A 21,602-nucleotide genomic window follows, 5' to 3' on the forward strand; every position below is an offset into this window, starting at 1 on the left:
TACTCAGGCTCCAAAGGGTAATGGGAAGCTGTGGAGAACACGGGGATGGAAGAACAGAACGTTCTCTCTCCCAGGGGTTCAGGGCTGAGCCCTCATTCCCTGCCAGAGTGGGCCGCGATCACGATGGAGGGACCGTCCAAGTGGGCCAACGTCTCAAGAGCTGTGGGCACTGCATTGAAATCTGGAGCGTGCCCTCATCCTATACCAGGGTGAAGAGAGAGGAAGGTAGTAAGTACAGGAAAAGATCGTCTGGTTTTCTAGCTGACCAAATACCTAATCAATTCTAACTGGTATAAAACCATGAAGAGGTAGGTGAATATCCTTTGCTTAGATTTAGATCCCTGTCTTGGTTTCTGTCCATCCCAGGCTTCCCGAGGAAGCTTTTTATTCATGTGCTCTTCATCTCTCATTTCATGAGGTGAGTATTCCTTTTGTGGATGATGTGTCTATTAGATTTATCTGGTGTCCAGGAGCATGAGATAAAACTTTTCGGCTCTACAATGATCCTGTAGGACAAATTTTGATAGATCTCCTTATTGTTAAGCAGTCTTAAAAACTGTAGTCCCCATAAAGAAAAACAAAACAAAACAAAACTGTAGTCCCCTTGCATTTTGCCATAAAATACAGATTCACATTTATAAATCAGCTTAATTATAAGATAAAATCTTTTTACTGTTATCAGTTCTATTACTATTTATTCAAAATATCAGTAACACTCTCCTACTATGCATACATAACTTTTTAAAAGTTAGTGCTGTGAGTCCAAAGGGAAGAACAACTTTTGGATCATCAACCAAAAACAATCATTAAATAATTCTAATAACCTGTCAGGTTTTCCTTTTCAGATAGCTTGACGAATGGGAACGAGCCTTAAGGTATAGCAGGGCAGGATTCTTCTTCAGCCTTATTATGGTTACGACCAGGACCAAACTCACACAAATGCAGCCTGAGCGCTAGAAAACCAGTTGTACAGAGTGATTGAGGGGCACCCATCCCCCACCCCCCAGCTCTGGTTGCTTCTAGAAATTCCACCATTAGCTATCCTGCGTTTTCGCCCAAGGTTTTCAAGCCAGGTAGAAGAGATGGGGAGAATTCTTTCCCTTGGAGAGAATTTACACATCGGTGTTGATGATGAAGGGGAACGTTGGTTTGTATCCATGACTGGATATCAATCAGCAGGGGTAGCACTTTCTGGAGAGAAGGAAAACCACAGTTCTGGTCGTTCACATCTTGCGGATACCACAGCACACAAGTGAATGTGGGAAAGACTACTGAAAACTCCAAGTAGCTACAAAAAAACTTTCTTATTCTAATGTCAGAGGCTGAACTCTTGAATAGCCTGTGGACATTCTGAATACAAGAGGGCTTCAGAATTTTGGGAAGCTTCAGGGCGCCTTTGTTTCAGGGAGGCAAGGGAAAAAGAACACGGGAAGACACTCAGGATTTAGTTTCGACCAGATTAAATCATTCACAAAGATAAAATGAGATATTTCAGTGGCTCTAAGAAAGGCTGACAACTAAAAGCTCACTTCAGTCATTTAACAAAAGACTAGCCAAAAATATCCACGAGAAGAATGTACTGAGAAAGGTGGAATTGAACCTTTTCAATTGTGCCTCTAGAAGACAGAATTTTAAGTCAAATAACTCTCACACAATGAATGAAAGAGAAAACAGTGCGACTGGCCAGGAAAATGTCCCTAGCAACCACGGGAGAGTGCCCTCGGAAGTGCGATGGAGCGCTACCCCTGCCTCCTTCCAAGGACACCACACACTCCTTCCGGTGGTCCCTCCCCTTCCTGGTCTTCATGGATCTTCCCCTTTTACTAGAAACCACCACTTAAAAATAAGCTCCTGCTCTTGCTGTCTTTCCGTCTCTCCTAGGTATCACACAGTATATAATCTCCAGAAGGACTTGTAATATACTGCTGATACGAGTGATTTATCGTAGGCCACTTTTACTTAACACCATTAATTCCCAATCCCCAACAACTGTGACTTGGGATATCCAGACTTCCGTGTCCCTGTGAGATTGGATGGGTCCTACTCTTCCATAGCTTTACCTTGCAGGCATTATTTTATGAATTAAGGATATTTGTTGGAGGAGGTGTGTATAGGTACATCAAAGCGTTATAAAGTAAATCATTTTACATTAACTAAGGGAGCTTTCTAGTAAAAGAGCCATTTATATGAAATGAAGGCTCTTTTGGTATTGGTCACGACTATTTAACTCAGCCATTTTGCTAGTCTTTACTCATGTTCACTTTTCAAGAACTCTTCAAAGCAGAACAAAATGTGTGCTACTTGATTTACAAAGCAACGTTCTTAGTTTCCAGGCTACTGACTTAGGGATTTCTGGGGGGTATTTTGAAGCACCATAAGAATTAGTTTTTTGAAATCAGTTTTAATACAGCACAAAAGAAGCAAATTCAACTGAGGCATGAATCATTTTCTCTTAAGCAGGAAACAACATCTGAATGGATTAATTTTAGCATTTCTCAAGGACAAGAGACAACATGCTTGCAAGATTTTCCTACCTCCAAATCTTGCAGACAATCTTCTTTTCATAATTGAAGCCTGTGAGAGTTTCTTTATTTGTTAAATAGAACCTAGGAGGGTAGAGGACTAAATATCTGAACAATCATGCTCTCATAAATTCATTACGAGATAGAGGTCTCTGAACTATGTTCCAGATCTCCAAGTAAGATAGTCTTCATCAAGTTCAATACTATAATAGCTGGCTTTTCAGAGGCATCATAGGCCTGGCAGAGTCCATTCTAGAACTGATAATTCTAAGTGACATAAATGGGAAAGGGGTGGGTAGTGGGGGTGGGGGCATTTGATTTACAAAGCAGAAAGCACATATCAAAGTAATATTTAAACTTTCCAAATAGGCTTTTGTATTATTTGGACTTCATTGTGAGATAACAAAAATTATGTACGGCTAAGTATATTTTCAGAGATTTTCTGATACCTGATTGAATCAAAAAGAAAACTCTTTTCTTGTAAATGATTCCTTATCATTTTAAATCTTTAATTCCTTCAGAAACATATTGTTTATTAGTAATGCCTTCACTCTGCTGTCTATTTTCTGAACTTTATGATTCATGATTTAGTAAGACAAAAATCTCATTACAATGGAAGGACATGAAGGGCTGGTTTTCTCTCCTGTATAATCGATCTGTCCTCTTTGACAAGCAGTATGATTAACGTTTTTGCGTCTATATTCCTACTCCCCATCTTTCAACATACTTTTTGGATTGAAAAGTATTAATTATGGCAATAATATTACATAATCATATCATTTTATGGTATAATTCCCTTCTTTACTAATTTAAACCTTTTCAGAAGACAAACCCCTACCTTTGAAGAAGTTCTTCCTGTCTGAAGAAGTTGTCCTTTTAATTCTTTAAACCAGATGTCTTCTCAGCATTGCCCTGTGGGTCGAAGAGTGGGGGAAATGTTAACAAGACATTCATCATCAATCATAGCAGATTGTCAATACATTAACTTCCATCCGACTCCCTGATGGGAAACACAATTACCAGGGGAGTCCTGTAAGGAAAGACAAATTATGAATAGATTTGCCAAAACACATCTCTGCTGGTTTCAATCAAAAGTGACAGCAGAGAGTTGGCCTAAACTCTGGTGGCCATCCCATTCATGCAACCCAGTCGAAAGCGACATGTTTGTTTCCTCTTTTCAGTTTGGGGGATAGAGGGTTTTTTGTAATGCCCTATACGGTGTGGCTAAAATACTTTCTTGCTATGGGCTCATTATTACTGTTGTTATTCTTAAAATGTTTCATTTAGTACAGTAGGAATTCTTTTGACTTTGTTTGAAAGGCCCCAAGTTCTCAGTGAGAGTCACAAAGAGACGGTGGGAGCAGCCAAGAGGAGAGGAGCCCCACCTGGCCCGTGACAAAGGCTCAGCTATGGATAATTCCAGAGTTTGACCAGCTCCAACTCCCCACTCCTCAGCCTGAATGTTTCCTTTGCAAATATTCCAGCTGAGAATTAGCCAGAAAAGGACCAGGAGTGTGACAATTGCAGCTGAGCACATTAGGTTTCATTTTTTTAGACAACCAATTCAGTGACACCAAGGGTTTTCTAAGGGAGGATTTGTGGCTTTTTGGACTTTGGATTTTTGGAAACAGAAGTCATACTATCAGACCTCTGAAAAACCTTTCAGATTAGAGAAACAAGTGTCAATTCAGGAACTCCCGACTGCATTGAAATATTAAGACAACTATGAATTGCAAAGTGATTCCATTAATAAAATAAAAAGATGTGTAATCTCAGATGTTCTTGTGTATGCGTCCGTTATAAAATATTTTCTGTATTGAATTGCAAAAAGCTTTATCTTAATGACATGCAAAACCACTCTTAATAGATTTTCATTGGATCTAATGCAATGATATTTTATCAGGACAAAAAAACTATTGTTGAGGTTAATGACTCCTCCTTGGAATTAAAACCAATTTTAGAGTAATCAAGGTCTTCTTTTCTTGTTATTTAGTTCCCTCTTTAAAAAAACTCTTTTGAGGTGTGTAGGAAAGAATTTGCAAGAATCTTAAGTCATGTCTACAATAATAACTCAATCCAACAAACTTACTGAATATTTCATATATATCTATCAATACACTGGATAAATATAAATGAGGAAAAAAGTGTTAATACATGAGTGCACCTTTACAGGTAAACATTGATTAGGTCAGCATGTGGATGCTGTCTCCTCTCTCCCCCTCCACCTACCCATCCCTCCATCTTTCCACCATCTCCCTCCCCTCCCAGAAGCTTGGCTCTGCTTCTGGCTCTGCCCAGAACCTGAGGCAGGTGGCTTAGCCCCACACCATAGGTGACATGAGAGAAACCCCTCTCTTTTTATGTTACTGAATGTGGACCTTGGATGAGTCTTTCTCTTCACCATTGCAGTATTAATGTCTGACATCGGTTTGGGCCTCAGGGACTCAAACCCTGCCTAAAGGAGTACTTTGCTACCAGGTCATTCAAGCCAGCTTCACTCTGGGGAAAGGAGTCTGTCACCTCTGCTAGCCCAGTGTACTAGAGCTCTGCACTGGGACTCAAGACCAAAGCCTCAGCTAATAATAACGTTGTTACTTTGTCTTGCTTTGTCAATGTCCACACTATAAGTATTTACTGTGGGAACCTCAAAGGCAGAGCAGAATGTAGTATTCCTGGGTTGCTGGTCAAAACACACCACCATCCTTCACCTCCAAATAATTAAGGTAAGGCAAATTTGCAACTCAAAAGGGTAGCCTGCTCCTTCCTTCTTAAAGTCTCTTCTAAGACAAGTTTTTGTGTGTGGAAAAAATCCACAGAAACAGGAAGTGGTTCAGTTCGCTGAGCCACGCCCAAAGGGAATCTTCACCCCAACTGTTTTGGTACCCCTCATCGTGTCTGTGGCATCTACACCACATTGCTGTGGAGCTATTGCTAAAAATCTACATCACAGGTAGTCGGAGGCTACAGCTAAATATTGAGAAGAGAATCAACTAAAGACACACATCAATAGAATTAATTTCACCATAATTTTTACCTGGAGGAGAAAGAGAACTCACATTTTGCGGGCTACTACCATGTCCCAGACCCGGTATATGGATTGCAGGCAATGCAGCAACTCTGTAAGTATCATTATTGCTTTGACACAGAGGCAGAAACTGAAGCACGGAGAGGTTACGTAAATGACCCAACTCGCACAACTCCCAGGTAATACATCTGGAGTATAATTCTGCTTCTGTCTGAATCCAAAAACGTGTGCCTCTCCTACCTCCTCCCATGGCTTTTGAGAGAAGCCAGGATGAACCTGGAGTGGGGGTGCTGCCGAGATTTACAGGGAGGGCAGTAGAAGTGGAGTTGTTGGAAGGAGTGGCCACACTGATGGGAAGCATGGAGGAAGCCAAGAGGAGTAGGGTCGGGGAGGCAGGAGGGTGGGCCACAAGGTTGAAACCTGCAGGGAGGGTGCACGCAAATGGGGGAACTCAGCGGCTATCAGCAGGAAGCCCCCAAAGTCCCAGCTAGTGCCACCACCTCCTGGGGACCACAGTTTCCAAGTGTCAGCAACACCTCCCGCACTATCATTCCTCTGCCCTTCTGCCAAGCATACCCTTTATTAATAACATTTCATGGAAGAGGCAGGTCTGAAAATACTACTGGGTATGGTGTGGAAGAAGATGTTCTTGAACATAAATTTTATTTTTTTATTTCAATTCAATTAATTAACATATAATGTATTATTGGTTTCAGGGGTACAGGTCTGTGATTCATCAGTCTTATATAACACCCAGTGATCATTACATCACATACCCTCCTCAATGTCCATCACCCAGTTACCCCATCCCTCCACCCTGCTCCCCTCCAGCCTTGAACATACATTTTAAAGAGAAGTCAAAGGAATGTGGTTCTTTTGATAAGCTTGAATCATTTTTAGTATAATTGAATTCAGGGCAAAATGCCCTAAAAAGAACACACATGTAATTTTGTATAGGTGGGGTTTCCCATAAACATTATGTGGGAAAACTATTTGATCTTTGCTTATATATATTATTGATAGCGCACGGCCTCATTTTTAACTTCCTTGTGATGACTGAAACCCCTGAGCCTTTGCAAAGACCACAAAAAGACTACGTATTAATTGTATTACCATGTCAGCAATTATGCCAAACATTTCTAGGGAATGAATTTTTGTTACATTCATTACTCTTGCTTTGACAACTGTGTCAATGGGCTTTCATCACTCTGAAACACATTTAGGTTGACAGAACGGGGTAATACATCATTGCTAAGGATTATTTTTCCAATAACAAAGTAACAATTCAATTTTTTAAAACCAAAATACAATCAACTTATCCTATTAAACAAAACCAGTCCTAAGTCAAAAGGTCAAGATGAGATCTGATGTAATTTAAAAGTAGCCTTCAGAAAAGATAAATAACATCTAGGTAAAAAAAAAAAAAAAGAAACCCAAAGGCCATGGTACACACGATAAACCAATTACAATAAAAGTAATTCAATGGTGCGTAAGTATGGCATTAAAAAAATTCAATAATTCAAGAAAGTGAATGCTTGCCTTACCCATGGAAAAATAAAATAATGAATTTCCTAATCGCTCCAAAGGAAATCGAACTATTAACTGGCATGAATTTTTTTGCAGGATTTTGTTTTGTTTTGTTTGGTCTGGTTTGGTTGAAAATGAGAACCTGTAACATTCAATGCAACTGAAAATCTGTTATTGCAAACATTACCAGGTAAAAAGTAACAGCAAGCAAAAACACTCAAAACCTCATTTGGTTTATACTCTCCGGCACAATCGTGAGGACATTAAAAATGCTAATATTACTCTTTGGTTTGGGCAAGGTAGATTTCTAAAAGCTGGCTTTATTGGAGATATGCATTATATCAAGCATTTGACCCTTCAATCCAATTCTGTTTTCAACTGTGACAATTTTATTTCCTGTTTACACTCTTAAAAAATCAATACAGCTGAGAAATACTTTTTAGGACATCAATTTTGAAAACCTTACATGTAACAATATAGTCATACACCTGCACTATTATGTGTTTATAAATTTAGCATTATGAAATGATGGTAATTTACAAACTTATTTTTCATCTTGGTCTTTAACAAAACTTCGGTAGTATGAAAATCATGGACTAACCCCCCCAAACTCTTCTTTTTTTTTTTTTCTTAACTTCCTGCCTTTGACATGATCCTTTGACTGAATTTGGGGTCCATTCATACTTATTAACTGGAGAGAAAAGGATAAACAAACAACCCTATTAGAATTGGCATTTCTCTTTGGTTTTTCTGGGCATGCCTGTCATCCAGCAGCCCAATTCAGCTTGGCAGGGCAAAAAGCCAAAATCATCTTGAAACCCAGTTCTCGGCATTTCAGCAACCTATGAAACAAAATACATTCCAAAAAACAGAGAGCATGGTCTGGAATAAAGCAGGTTCAACTAGTACCTCAATGGGATGGCCCCCAGAGAGCCACCTCTCCCACAGCCTGGCTCGCTGGGGTTCCAGCGACATGGGGTCCTAATGTCCAGCCCCAAGTTTAGCATGAAGTGCGGCCAACTCTTGAAGACTAGTAATCTTGCTGGGACTTGGGACCAACTCTGTGGCCTCTTAAATATCAGGGCGGGAGCAGGGCAGGGATCCCTTCTGATCGGAAATTTGCAGGTAAACCAATGTGTCATGCTTGACCTTTCAGAGAAGGGAAACCACTGATCCCTTGACAAGTCAAATTAAAAAGATTGAAGACTGCCTACCCCCAGAAGCTGAAGACTGTTTTGAGTGCCATCATCATTTGCTACCTTGTAGACTGGTGCGAACATCCAATAGTGAGCAAATTCCATTCATCTACGGCATGCTGGATATACGCCATCTTACTGTCTGTCGGGGCCCTGGCAGACATACACTGCTGTAACAGTTTATAGCACATACATGGTGCACTTCATGGTTTACTAGGAGCAACTGCCATAACTCTAAATAGAAACCCAGAATTCCAGTGTGCAGTCATGGCTAGCTGTCTAACAAAGCGCCATGCCCCCTCTCTGTTGTGCGGAGTGGTCATGCGGAAGAAGCCCCACCCCTGTCCAGAGTCTACATTTCCAGCTCCCCTTGAATCTCGGTGCGACCATGAGATGTAAAGGAGCCTCCTTGCCCAGATGTTCAAGAAGCCTATGTCTTTCCCACCCCTCATCTCTCTACTGCTGGCTGGAAGCCGATATCCATTGGGACTTTGGAAGTCCCTCGGCCTGGCCTTTGTCAACACAGTTCCCTGAGGGTGACAGGGAGAGATCCTTCCATCCACACAAATGATCTACATGACCAGCACTGGACTGCTACCTGAATGGGAAAGGAATTCTAACTCAGGGAAGTTTTTACCATTTGGGGGTTTGTTACAACAGCTAGGTCTGCCCTGTCTCATAGAGTCAGCATGTCGTGAATGTAACAGAAATCTTAAATTAAATCTATTCCTCATTGGTCCTTTTTCTGTGTCTATAATCGAAAAGGAACAGATTTAGTTTTAAAATTTTAGTGTATCCAGGGGCGCCTGGGTGGCGCAGTCGGTTAAGCGTCTGCCTTCAGCTCAGGTCACGATCCCAGGGTCCTGGGATCGAGTCCCACACTGGGCTCCCCGCTCAGCGGGGAGTCTGATTCTTCATCTCCCTCTGCTGCTCCCCCTGCTTGTGCTCTCTCTCTTTCTCTCTCAGTCTTTCTCTATCAAATAAATAAAATCTTAAAAAAAATAAAATAAATATTAGTGTATCCAGGGGCGCCTGGGTAGCTCAGTCGGTTGAGGTCTGACTCTTGATCTCAGCGCAGGTCTTGATCTCAGGATTGTGAGTTCAATTCCCACATTAGGCTCCACGCTGGGCATGGAGTCTACTTAAAAAAAAACAACACTAAAATACTAGAGTATTCAGAGATAATTAAATAAATCCTATTTGACACAATGAAAATAGCAGTGTTTATTTTGCTCAGGGAAGAAAAAGCTTGAAGGACACTAGTAAAACTGTCAATGAATAAATGAAAGTGGTTGAGAAGACTTCACTAAATACAAACCAAACAAATACAGAAGATTTACTGGATGGTATGTAAAATATCACTGTACCTAGAACATGGGGAAGGTTGAACATAGTTTTTGAGAGACTCCGATTCAGTAGGTGTAGGCAGGGCCTAGAAATCCACTTTTCTAACAGGCAGCCCCAGGGGGTCTGATGCAGGCGGGCTTGGGCCACACCCTAAGCAACGTGGTAGAGAAGGTCTCTGGTGGGGACGCCTGGGTGGCTCCGTCGGTTGAGGAGCTGCCTCCGGCTCAGGTTGTGATCTCAGGGTGCTGGGATCGAGCCCTGCATGGGGCTCCCTGCTCAGCAGAGAGTCTGCCTCTCCCTCTCCCTGCTTGTGCTCTCTCTGTCTCTCTCTCTCAAATAAATAAATAAAATCTTAAAAAACAAAAAAAAGAGGGTCTCTAGGATAATGATGGTTAAACTGTGAAATACACTACTTTGTGAGGTCATCAGATTTCCTTCCTAGAAGAAAGTAAACCTGGGAAAGTTTCCCATCCACAAGGTGGAAAACATACTCTGTCAATAAACATTACAGAGCTCTGGGAATCTAGGCAAGTATGACATGATCCCAATCCTTAAGCAGCTCCCGGTCTCAGGAGAGTGACTGTCTACCTGTGTGTGTGTGTCTATGCAGAGGAAGTGGTGATGAGGAGAAGGAGGAAACAAAGATGCCGTCTGGGTTTGAACTGGGGAGATGGGGTCCCATCCATGGGTGTGCGGAGGTTCCCCACTGTGGTCCCAGGGAGTACACTGAGCTCCCTGAGGCATCCTTGTCCCAGAACAGTCTCCAGATAATGTCACCACCAACAAGGTACAGAATGAAACAGAGGAAGGGGAGGCCCAACCCTATTCAAGAAGAAAAAGCACTTCATGTTTACCTATTTTACATATCGAACTTCCATGTAATGTGCCGGGAAGAAAAGATTCTAAGGCAAACAAAAGAAGTTTTATAAAACCGTATGACCATATGGGGAGTTATTGTTTAGTGAGTTGTTTCAGTCTGGGATGATGAAAAAGTTCTGGAGATGGGGGATAGTGATGCCAATGCACTTAGTGCCACTGTACATTTCACAATGGGTAACATAGTAAATTTTATGTTATATATGTTTTGCCACAATAAAAAAAAAAAAACATGGCTATAGACTTCCTTCTAACTCTGTAAGTTAATAAACAGAACAGGATATTTGCAGGAAAAAAAAATTAATCTAACCCTACACTCTCTCATCAATACTTTCCATGTCCCTGAAAAGTCAGGAAAACATGAATTCTAAATCAACAAATATTTCATGAGAATTCCCGTGGCCCAGGCCCTGTTCTAGGCACTGAACACATAGAAGAGAAACAAATGCTGCCCTCAGAAAGCATTTATTCATTCCCTCATACACTCAACAAATATTCATTAAATGTCTATCACTTGCCACACTCTATGCTGGGCACCATAAATACAATGGTGAGAAAACAGCAATGAAAACATCAGCAAACAGGACCCTTCTTTGCCCCCATGAAGCTCACAGTCGACTATAGGAGACAGATATGAATCTAAAATACCCACTCTGAAAAGTCATCAAAGCAGAGCTGTGTGGAGCTCCTAGCGAGTGTGGTGATGGGAACTGGCTCAGTCAAGGTCTTTCTGAAGGGAATGATGACTGAGCTGATATCTGAGGGACGGGGTTGGGCAGGGACAGTGTGGCCGGAGCAGAGCAGAGGGAAGGGGGGCATGGCCCCAACGAGGCTAGAGAAGCAGGTGGAGGCCCAGTGCCACACAGAGCCCTGTGGATCTCTCAGTCTCTGTCTTAAGGGCTATGGGAAGCCATCGATGTACTGTAACGAGGCCCGGGGTGGGAGAGGAATGATCTGATAAAAAATGAGGGCAAAGGGCTACTAGTGAATTCCTGTACAGTTACAATAGGTGAAAGTCGGAGCACCTGGGTGACAGTTGGTTAAGCGTCTGCCTTCAGCTCAGGTCATGATCTTGGGGTCCTGGGATCGAGCCCTGCGTCAGGATCCCTGCTCAGCAGGGAGCCTGCTTCTCCCTCTTCCTCTGCCCCTCCCCCTGCTTGTGCTCACGCTCTATCTCAAATAAATAAATAAAATCTTTAAAAAACTCTTAAAAATTGGTAAAAGTCTCTGAAGCTCTCAGATGAAAGAGTATTTAATATATCAAAGAATTATCATGATCAGATAAAAAATTATAAACAGCATGCCAATTTTTAATTTCTTAGTGTTAATCAAAACATAGTCTCTTAAGGTTCTATTACAAAAATCTGCTAATGAAGCTGAATATGATTAAAAGAGAATCACCAGAATCTGCAGGACTAGTAAATTAAGTTGTCCACACTTGATCAATACTGTTTAAAGTAGATACCTTGGGTAATAAAAAAACAGTTGAACTATTTGATCAAAGGAATGAAGTATATTAAACTTCACAAAATATGATTACTTGGGCATCTTTCATTAACACATAAGGTGACAACAGGACATGTAACTAAATGGTGCACTAATTTGATTAATATTTAAGAACTTGAACAAAGAATCAAATATATATCATTTCTTCCTTTAAAATATGGTTATTGATGCTAATACATACTGTTGAGTGGGGAAAAATTCAGATCTGCACAGTACTGTGTGCTAAGAGCAGACAGATAAAGTAACCACAAGAACACCTTCTACAGATCATCAAGTTAGCCATGGGCTCACTATTTTAATTTATGCAGATTTATCGTTCAATAAATAGGTGACAGACATTTCTGCATTTCAAATTCTGGATAAAAATAGGAGTAGGACGCATCAAGCTTTTGTGTAGTGAGTTAATCTGACCTCTGAACAATATAGTACATTCCAGACTGTCTCTCAAAGTTCAGAAAAGTTGTACAGACTTGACCCATATAATCTGCACAGTTCACCTTTTCACCAAATTGTCATTTATACAATTCACCTCTGTCAATTTGTTGTTCAGCTTAACTTATCTTAAGAATGCAATGTAGAGAGCCAGCAGAAGGCTCTCAAGGTTGCATTTTATCATAAGCTCCCAAAGCGCCCTGGGTGTTGCGGGTCCTGGGAACACAGGCTGATTTGCAGAGGTCTGTACCATCGCTTTTCGAGATTTAGCCTTACAAAGATCTTCATCTTAAAGTTTAATCTGACTTGGTTGAAAACCTGATAATTATTGTTCTATCAGTGTACACTTCGGCCTGAACAAATTTAATACACTTGGGTATACAAAGACGTTTGTAAATTTCACGTGCAAAATTCTTCTGATGTTTAAAGTGGTGTTTTAAATGCCCAATGAAACTGCCCATTAATATCAAAACTGTAGTTCATATTCCTAGCAGATGCCACAAATAATATGTCAGATTGTAGAGAAAGGGATAAAAATGCAGTAAATCGGATTTAGCAAAAAGAACGAATACATTTACCATAAAAGGAGGGGAAAATCTCCTTTAAAAAATTAGAAGTATAATTTGCATTTTTATTGTTGGCACTAAACAAATCTCACTAGAGATAAAATGAGAAGTCAGAAAAACTTTCAAACATTTGGACAAAAACTAGACATTTCTTCTTTTTTTTTTTTTTACTATCAGCTTTCAAAGTTGGTAAGTCATTCTTTCAAAATTCTCTTTTTTTCAGTCTCTTCTTGATACAGATGTGAACTCACAAGTAGCCCCCACACTTTTATGTCTCCTTGCAGCTTCCTGAGTAGCTGCCGTGTTCAGTGAACTCAATTTGCCGTCTTTTCATAATACTGCTCTGGAACGAAGAAGGAATGAACCACAACTGAATCAAAATAAAATGGGTTCCAAATACCACTCTGATGTAGCTTCAGTGAAGTTCATCCTGTGGTTCCCATAATAATTACTGACTGGCACCAGGAGCATCCTAAGAAGGTTTGGCTTCACTTAGTTGTCTATGCAAGCACTAATTTTCAATTGCACTTGTACTGGCTTTTTGAACCAAAAGGAACTTTATGAGCATAAAAAGGAAGAAAAGAAAAGAAAAAAAGCAAAAAGCAAAGAAAGTCAAACAGGATATAAACGGTAAGCCTACCATTATAGATTTCTCCATAGTGGTATCTAAGCAGAGTGGCCCATTCCTGGCCAATCCCAAAATGGCTTTGGGGGTCTCAGATCTTTCAGCTGTCTAGATTAGTGTCCCAACTTGAGATTTGGAAATGCTGGTCTTATGGAAATCTGGAATACTATTAGTTCCAGGTCACTTATTAAAGTTAACTCCAAATATGAAGCTGTCCATTTAAAAAGAGGTCATCTTTAATGCAACATGAACTGTATTAAATGAACCAGTATTTCTAAATAAAGCAATCAAGTTACGAATTCAATGGCTTACCAGGTGACATTTAGGCAAATTACTTCCTATCTGTGTACAAAATGGGGTTAATAATCCTGACCTATCTCTTAAGGTCTCGGGGAACAATTCATTTAGGAATTGTCTAAGTGCTGTATAAATGTTTCTGGTGTTATGAGAGCTTGGTTTTATTGTCGTTGGAACGCCACCATCGTAAAAAGGAATTGAGAGGTTTAGTCAGAGGTGAATTAACAAAGCAAGGTCTATGCTAATACAAGTGCCCTCTGACCTTGGATCACTGAGCTTGAAAAATCACACAGATCAAAATGGAAATGAAGTTTGCATTTTCAGAGACAGAGAGTTTTTGTTAATTTATTTCCTACTCAACTCCTTTGCTTTGAAAATCATTACTTTGGAAGCAAAACAACCATTTTCAATTTCCACCTCCTTTTTGTTTTCATTATTCTCATTGCTATTCCCAGCACCATTTGCATTAAAGCATGACTTTGGAGGCATCCAAGACCTTTCTTTCTCAATCAACTATCTGGCACACCCAGGAAACATGCCTGTCAGGAGGCATGGGCTATGTAGACAACAAACTTTTTTAAGTTTTTTTTTTTTTTTAATTGTGTGATTTCCCAGACATTCATTACTTTTAGAGGAAGTAAGTTCTCTCTCCCCAATTAAATTTCCACAATTCATTCATTTACTTATTTGACAAAGAGTTACTGAGTACCTAGTATGTAAGTACCAGGCACTGTCCTAGGCGCTAGAGGTAGTGGTGAATTTAAAAAGGCAGAACTCTCTGCTCTCATGTAGCTTATATCCTGGGGATGAAGACAAATAGTAAGCAAAATAAATAAGTAAAGAAACATAATATGTTAGAATGAAAAGATGAAGTGTGGTAAGAGCATGGAAGTGTGGAGATGGAGAGGGCTGCAATTTTAAATATGATGGTCACAGAAAAACCTCCTTGAGCAGGTGTGATTTCAGGAAAGACTTGAAGGACGTGAGTGTGAGAGTCATTGGGGAAGGGCTCTGCAGGTAAGGTGAGGGTTCCAGGCAAAGGCAAAGGCCCTGAGGTAGGAGATTTCGTGTTTGAGAACAGCCAGGCGGTCAGGGTGGCTGAAGGGAGCGAGCAGGAGAAGAGGTGGAGAAGGAATGGCAGAGTTGGAATGGGGGACCAGATGACCTAGGGCTGGTACATGGGTTCAAGGCCTCTGACTTTCGCTCCGAGTGAACTGGGAAGCCCTTGAGAGGTTCTGAGTGGAGGAGTCACATGATCTGACTCCCATTTTAAAGGCTGGATCTGGCTGTATGAGAATACGCTGAAGGGAAGCAAAGTTGAGACAGGAAGTCCACATGAAAGAAGACGGCTGCAGTGATTCTGAGCAGACGTTAGTGGCTTGATCCACGGTAGCACCGGGGTATAGAGTTTCACTGCTTTCAATTATTAATGACATCCTTCTTCTTCATCTAGCTGTAGTTCCCTATCTGAATTACTTCCCTCTCGAAGAAAGTATTTTTTCTTTAAAGCCTTCCCTTCTGCCCCCTTCTGTCAATACTAATACTCTCCCCTCCATCACCGTCCTTAGAAAAGGTCAAACATGCCACATTTGGATGAAGTCAGATCAGCAAGGACACTACTGTTGTAAGATAAACTGAGGCATATTTAAATTTTTTTTTTTAATTTGAAGAAAAATCGATTTGAATCAGGCAGCATCCAATCTAGCAGGTAGAATGGAGCTCTAAGGAGCCATATAAAATGAAAGGCTGAAACAAGGAAGTTATGCTAGACAGACAGAGGGCTGGTTATTGCAAGGTCCCTTTCCTTTAGGAGATGGCAGGGGTTTATCAGGCAGATTTCCTCGCTAGGGCTGATCAGGGGATTCCTGATTGACTGGCTTAAGATTCCATTTCTGAGAGTCAAAACTGTCATTAAGTCCTGGCTCTGTGACAAGAGACATAGCATAAGTGACTCCATTTTGGATCTGTTGTCTTTTTTTTTTTTTTTTTAACACTACTCTCCCAAAGCACAAATGACTTGATGGGTTCTATTGAAGTTCTCAGTAAAGACACCTGCCACTCTTCAAGGCACTGCATTACAGTCCAGATGACTGTGAAGTGTAAGCCTCCCTCTGAAGTGGGGGTGGGGTGAGGATGGGGTGGTTGGGTACAGAAGTCTGGGATGAGGCCAACAGCTTTGGTTTTCAGCTACAAACCTGCTTGCATTTTGAGTTAATTAAGTCCCACTAGGACTGCACACAACATTTTTGAAGTAAATTATTAACCTGTTCTTATATGCTCTTTTGTCCAAATACACCAAAGAAATGCTCACTGTCTTTTAACGCCTGTGTGTGTGTAAAATTTAGTACTTGATTTTTTATCTTTAACTGGGGCCACTAAAATCAGACACTATGTACCAGGCAAGCTTACGCCCTGAGCACTCATTGCCACGAAACAGCAAGAACAGACTTGACTTCACCGAACAGAAAGGAGGCGGCTACATTCAAGCCTAAGTCCATGTCTCTAGAAAGGTGGTGGCAACGACCACTACTCAGAGAGAACGTTCTGGAAATGGCCCTTGTGAGAAAAGGAGGAAGCTACATTAGTCTTTTCAACCAGCCTAGAAATGTTCCTGGCACCTCAGGACCAGCTTAGGTCAAGGAGGCATATGTAACCACAACAATCTTGGATTATGGCATTCTGGGCCCATGGCGCAGTACCCTTGCTTTTTTAGCTGGGTCTCACTCACTGTAGAACAAATAATATATTTTTTTAATTTTATAAATGAGGTGATATATGACTTTTATTAATGGGTTATTACTTTAAATAAATTCTCTCTCTCTTCTTCATTTTGGGTGACTTAGGAAAAAAAAATGCCTCTTGACATTTAGAAAAAAAATTTTTTTTTCCCTGAGCCTGAGGTCCTACCATGGGGCTCTGGTTCCTCCGAATACTTGCACTGCCCCCTCTCTCATCTCCTTCAGGGCTTTACACACATGTCATCCTCTCGATGGCTGGAGCCACCTTCTGTGGCTGGCGGCTGCCCTCTCTAAATGGCAACATACACCCAACTCCCATCTCCCTTCCCTGCTTTATTTTCCCCTGCAGCCCTAGTCCCCATCTAACACATCACATATTTTATTACTTTATTTTATGTGTTGTCTCGTGCATGAGAACCTAGACTCCACGAGGACAGAGATTTTGTTTGCTTTGTTCATGTTATCTACAGTGTGCCCAGAACAATGCCTAACACACGGAGGACATCAATAAATAGCTATTAGATGAATGAATTCCACAGTGATCAGATAATAATGTCAACTTGAGATGTTATATTCAAAGATCAATTTTGGCTAGCACATGCATAGGAAGTATTTCTGGAAGGATACATGAGACTGCTAACAGCATTAACTCATATCTTTAGATCATTATAATTTTTTTTTTATCACGCAGAGATGTCTGGGCGATGTGAATTATGAGCCATAGTAAATGCTTTTTATAGCCTTCGATAGTAAAAAAAAAAAAACAACTAATAAGTGTCCATTTAAAAATAGTTAAGCACATACATGTGCAAAAATCTACACACAACAATGCAATGAGGTGGATGAGACATGCAAAGTTAACACTAAAAGGTAACACATCTAATAACTTCTACTTTTGGAGTGCTCAAAGATCTCATATCCAACAGGATGAACAGATCGGGCTTGAGCAGTATGTTGGTACCAGAGACGCCTGCAGCTAACGAAGACTTCCCAGCAAGCAGGACACTCTGACCGCTAAAGGAGGCAGAGAAGAGTGTTCCTTACAACTTTTTTTTTTTTTTTTAGATTTTTTATTTATTTGAGACAGAGAGAGAGAGAGAGGAGTGAGGGGCAGAAGGAGAAGCAGGCCCCCTGCTCAGGACTTCGGGACCACGACCCGAGCTGAAGGCAGATGCCCAACAGACTGAGCCACCCAGGCACCCCCTTACAAATTTATTTACACCAAAGATATGGTAGCAAGGATTCCAGTAGGTTCCAAGCCTTGAAAAGCATTTCAGTTTTCCTTTGAATTTCAGGACCAAGCTATTGTTATACAATACAGTCTCCATAATGAGAGTTTCTGAGGAAAATGAAAGAAACCATGAAAACCAGAGTGCAGTCAGAAACGTCAGAGAGAAGGGGGTTGACAAAGTGGCAGAATTAAACTACAAGAGCATAGTTATTTACAGAGTAAGAAAATCTGGAATGGAAAGAAGGCAGTCATGGCAAGTGAATGGGACTTGTTAGCAGGAGAAATCAGTTATTCTCCCTCTAACTCAGGTAAGCATGAGAACGAGGCTGTTTGTAATATAAAGGGAAGATTTACAGACTTGGTAGTTCATCTTCTGGAAATGAGATGGAAATATCAAGTTTGGGAAAGGTGCCCGCACAGTTCTCTCGTAACGAATAGTGGCCTGTCGTGACGAAGCATGGCGAATTTCTCAAAAGGAACCAGGGACAAGGGAAAGAAGCAAAAAAGGGATGGAGACTTGTATTGACGGAGAGAAAGGAATGAAGCATAAGCCCCCTGAATCATGTTCCCTACCCCACAATTCTTTTAGGATCATTCCGTGATTTGGGATCTTTTCTCTCTTTTCTCTCACTCTCTTGATTACTCCACTTTCCAACCGAGGGCTTTGATTTTAATCTACCTAACACCAGCTGCTGCCAGAGCCTTCCTATTAAAGGGCTTAGTTCAGCCTGATCCTTAAAGCAAACGTCAAGCACATGGAGCCAACACAGCATTTTGGAAAGAGCACTGGTCTGCACGCCTGTGTCAGACCCCAGCTCTGCATGGTCCTAGCTCTGTAGCCTGGGGCACGCTGCCGAATCTCTTCTCATCCTTAAAACAGATTATAAGACTTGTCCTTTCTACAGAAGATGGTTAAGAGGATCAAACTAGATCGTGCAAACTGAAAAGCACTGTATATAAACATACAAGTTATTTTTATGGTGATTTCTAATGCTCTTTTACTATTGTCGATGGAAAATACGAACAGAAAAGAGAAAACTGTCCTAGGAAAATAGAAGCATGTCTTACAGTACATTTGCTCTGGGTCCAGCTGCAATAAAAGTCAGATAATGGGGATTTTGAGGAGTGTGTTCAAGGATGCAAAATTTTGTTGCATTAGGATAATCACCCTGTGTTTAATTTCATGAGGTTCAAAAAACTGAGTAACGCTGAATATAATCTCACAGGTGGTCTTTGAAGATATTTCATGAGCTAAAGCTAACAAATCCAATTATGGCATTTTGGCCTTTAAAAAAAAAAAAGTGCCTCTAATCCAGCTTTTCTCATCCTCTTGACCACTGAACTCTCTGGAATACAGAATTAATACAGAAAACTTGGGGAAAATTCTCAAGCTAGTACAGAAAGAATGACAATTGAATCTTCTTTTTATTCCAAAAGGCAAATCGGTAAAGCTTACACCACACTTCGTACACAGGGAGATGCATTACAATATAAAACAAAAAACAAACAAACAAAAAAACCCAGCAGGAATGCAGCAGATTAGGGTGAATAAGCCTTGGCTGGGTGGTTGCTTTCAGGTAATCTAAAAACAGCCCATGAGACCTCTAAGAACAATTATCTATACAAAGGATGACAAATTACATTGAAATTACATGTCATCACACCCTGCCGCCGTACCCTAACAGCAAACATAAACCTACAAGCATTTATTTTTCTTTAAACTGTGTTCACATTTGCCCAAAAATACTTGCACTCAATCTGACGGGCATTGCCCCGCCCAATCCCTCTTATAAGTGTTTAACAAGCCCCAGGAAAGATACTGACTTCTGGTACAAACTCCACTAACCAGCTCAACACACTAAATAAACCCAAATCAATGAGCAGAGAACATAAAGCTTCAGACAAGCCTCTACAGTTGGGATACAATTCTAGTTTTGGCTTCAGTTTTAAACAGATCATTAAAATGATACCTGAGAGGCGGAACAGAAAATCAATCAGTCCCAGTAAGCAAACATCACTTCCCTTTGCACGGAAACAAGCACAGACATTACCTTACAAACGAAGTTATCTTACTGCTTCCCATTTCCTTCCTGTAGTAAGAGGAAAATCTTACACAAAGTGCCTGCCCACTCCGGCACATTTCTGCAGATAAGACATCGGTCAGTGAACACTGCTGTGGCCGGACCATGGGCAGTAAAATGTTAGAGTCCTCTACACAGCCAATCCAAAGCTGCTCAGACCTCTGGGGCCTCCCAGGGCGATCAGCCCGGCTTTGTGGCAATACAATGGGGGTTAAACATTTCCTCTGATCCAATTAGAAGCAAGAAAAATCTGTTTAGTTGCTCACAACTATTTGGCAAAATACACAATGGGTTATGGCTTGGTAATATTGTTTTAAGAAAGTAACTGCCATATTTTCACCTATGGGGAGAAGATGTAAGGTGTTACATGATTTCTTCTTTATTTTTAACCTAGTACTAACTTGAAATAACATGTTAAAACTCCTATCTGGTCATTGTTCAAATATTCGTTCTTTACAGGACACAGTAATTGCTTAGAACTGGTTCGCTTAGCTCAGCGTGAGAACCTACTTTGCACACACGTATAACCTGCCATCCACAGGACTCACAACCATCATTTCTGCCTTTTTCCTTTTACGGTAGCCTAGAAACACTATTTCCTTCAATTAATTTACTGTGAGATCTTACAAAAATAAATATTACATCGATTTTTCTTTGTTTCTTTTCCCCTACCTATTTCTCCATTTTATTCCTCTTTTAGGTTCCTCTGCTACCCACTGTCATTAGTATCTTACCTATTCAAGCTGTAAAAACGTTTAAATGTTGATTATGATTATTCTTAGAAGCCAGATATTATTGATACATAAGTACACACATAAGAATAACAAATAGTGAGGAGTATTTTCACGACAGTACTAAATATATCAGACTTATAGTTCATGTTAAGAAGACCCAAAGAAAGTCGTGGAAGGTGCTCTAAAATGAGGTATATATAGTAGAACCTCATGGTGGCGGTTGCCACAAATCTCTAAGCCAACCTGTTTTTGCTTAAATTTCTAATGATTGTTTTTCAAGCTGTAAGGCTCTCTGGAAAAACTTCCAGAGAAGTAGGTTTATAAGTCCTTCACTGGCCATGGTACAAGTTTAGAAAGTGTCCATTTAGTACATTTTCAATTAAAGTTACTCACTTCCTAAAATCAAACCTAAAAATCCGTTCCCCACTTATTACAACGACTGGCATGAACAATGGGTGGACATATTTCTTTGAAGCTCTTTTCAGCACTTCTCGAGACCTGGCTGGAATAATGCTTTTTCTCACAAAAGCGCAACCAACATGTAACACAATCTCCTTCAAAGCATATTGTCAGGAGATCAACAATAACCACGGCCCATGACCTTTAAAACCCAACCAAGTAGAGACATCAGACAATCCTCACTGGGTCCTACCTCAGCACATCTGTTTCTGCTTAACACGTCCTAATTAGCCTTGAATCGTGTTCATAAAACCTTTAAAAGCATAAAATAATTTTCTGATTTGTTTTTTTACTCTTAAAAAATAAGTCACGCAGAAGGGAAGCCTTTAGAGCTATTTCCTCCCAACTGCCTATCTGCGGCTCTGTATGTGTTAGGAGTGGTTCCAGCTTATGGAAACAGAAGCTCATCAGCTGCTCAAGCCACGAATATGGCACACGCT

The 21,602-nt window shown here is 40.6% G+C and overlaps 1 protein-coding gene across 29 annotated transcripts in view; it reads right to left on the reverse strand.

The window, feature by feature from the left end:
- NRCAM (neuronal cell adhesion molecule) overlaps window positions 1–21,602 on the reverse strand; it is a 265,346-nt gene that overhangs the window by 131,875 nt on the left and 111,869 nt on the right. For all 29 annotated transcript variants that reach the window (XM_032402429.1, XM_032402424.1, XM_032402413.1 and 26 more), the window contains one exon: window positions 3,361–3,434. The gene's annotated coding sequence lies outside the window, so the exon portion shown is untranslated. The remainder of the gene's footprint in view (window positions 1–3,360; window positions 3,435–21,602) is intronic.

The sequence above is a fragment of the Phoca vitulina genome, unplaced genomic scaffold, assembly GCF_004348235.1.
Source record: "Phoca vitulina isolate PV1807 unplaced genomic scaffold, GSC_HSeal_1.0 scaffold4, whole genome shotgun sequence".
In the NCBI taxonomy this organism is placed as follows: Eukaryota; Metazoa; Chordata; class Mammalia; order Carnivora; family Phocidae; genus Phoca; species Phoca vitulina.